The sequence below is a fragment of the Canis aureus genome, chromosome 3 (genome assembly GCF_053574225.1).
Source record: "Canis aureus isolate CA01 chromosome 3, VMU_Caureus_v.1.0, whole genome shotgun sequence".
Classification (NCBI taxonomy): domain Eukaryota; kingdom Metazoa; phylum Chordata; class Mammalia; order Carnivora; family Canidae; genus Canis; species Canis aureus.
Window position 1 is genome coordinate 74185938 of NC_135613.1, and position 2016 is coordinate 74187953.

Here is a 2016-nt window from a genome sequence, read left to right on the forward strand (position 1 = left end):
ATCTCAACATGGCCATTTAAAAGCTTTTATGTAGGGAAAAGTTTACTCCTTGGCAGGCAGGGTTAAGGAAGATTGGGAAAGTGTGTGTGTGTGTGGGGGGAGTGCTTTTAGGGGAGTTTGGAGGCTTAGGAATTTATTTATTTAAGACCTTGAGAGATTTTATTGGCCTTATAACATTAGAATCTGAAGGTGTCCCCAACCTAATTCAGAGAGAGAGCCATTTATGAGGTTTTACAATAAAAAAAAAATACACTTAATTTGGGGCTCTGTTGGTTAAGTGCCCAACTCTTGGTTTCAGCTCAGGTCGTGATGTCAGGGTCATGAGCTAGAGCCCTGCATGCATTGGACGCTGTGTTCAGCATGGAGTCTGCTTGGGTTTCTCTCTCTCTCTCTCTCTTCCTCTGCTCTTCCCCCCTCAAATAAATAAATATATCTTAAAAAAATATAATTTTAGAATAGTTCAAGACTTACAGAGAAGTTGCCAAGATAGTATACTTTTCATGTACCTTACACCCAGTTCCACTGTTATTAACATCTCACATTCCTACAGCATATTTGTCACCATTCATGAACCAATATTGAAACATGATTAGTAACTAAAGCCCACATTTTACTCAGATTTCCTCAGTTTTTCACTTATGCCTCTTTTTCTTCTAATATCATCCAGGATACCACTTTGTATTTAGTCATCATGTCTCCTTAGGCAACTGTTAGCTGCGACAGTTTCTCAGACTTTCTTTGGTTTTGGTTTTGGTTTTTTAAATTAAATTAAAAATTTTTTTCAGTTAATTCAACTCCCAACACCAGGCTCCAATTCACCAGCCCGAGATCAAGAGTAGCACACTCTTATCAGCAGAGCCAGCCAGGCACCCCAAACTTTCCTTATTTTTTTTTCTATTGTTGTTGTTTGTTTGTTTTTAATGACCTTTACAGTGTTGAGGGATACAGGTCAAGTATTTTGTAGAATGTCCCTTAATTTGAAGTGTCTGGTATTTTTCTCATGGCTATACTAGGGTCGTGGGTTTGGGGGAGGAAGAACCACAAGACATAAAGTGCCATTCTCATCACCTCATATCACAGTACATACTATCAACATGACTTTTCACTGTTGATCCTGACCTTGGTCACCAGGCCAAAGTTGTGTTTGTCAGTTTTCTCCACTATCAAGTTATTGTTTTCCTCCTTTCTTTCCATACTGTCCTCTTTGGAAAGAAGCACTATGTGCAGCCATTGCTTAAAGAGTGGAGAAAGTTCAGGATTTAGTCTGGTTGATGTATGTCTAAAAGCTTCATCTTGTATCTCAGACCATGTCCTTCTGTAATGTAAGAGGCTTTGTAGGATTGAGAGTTCAAACATGTGCTGCAACGTTATAGTCCTTACAATCAGTCCAGGTCTTGGTCTGCAGCTCTATGTGCCCTGTGACTTACATATGATTCATTCAAAACTTCCCTAAGGCTTTCTGGTTCTCCCTATATGCACTATATTTTAAAAATAGATTTACTGAAGTGTAATTCACTCACAATAAACTACAGATATTGAGAGTGTGCAATTTAATGTTTTAATGGGTTAAACCATCATCACAATCAAGGTAATGAATATATGTACCACTCCCAGGAGTTTCAGCACATACCTATGATCCTTTCCTCCCTCCCATCCCTCCCTCCACAGGCAACCACTGATCTGCTTCTTGTCATCATAAGTTAGTTTGCATTTTCTAGAATATTTTTTTAAGATTTTATTTATTTATTCATGAGAGACACAGAGAGAGAGAGAGGCAGAGACACAGGCAGAGGGAGAAGCAAGCTCTATACAGGGAGCCCGACGTGGGACTTGATCCCAGGCCTCCAGAATCAGGCTCTGGGCCGAAGGCGGTGCTAAACTGCTGAGCCATCCGGGCTGCCCAAATTTTATTATTTGTTATTTTAAAAAATATTTTATTTATTTATTCATGAGAGACACAGAGAGAGAAAGAGGCAGAGACACAGGCAGAGGGAGAAGAATCAGGCTCCATGCAGG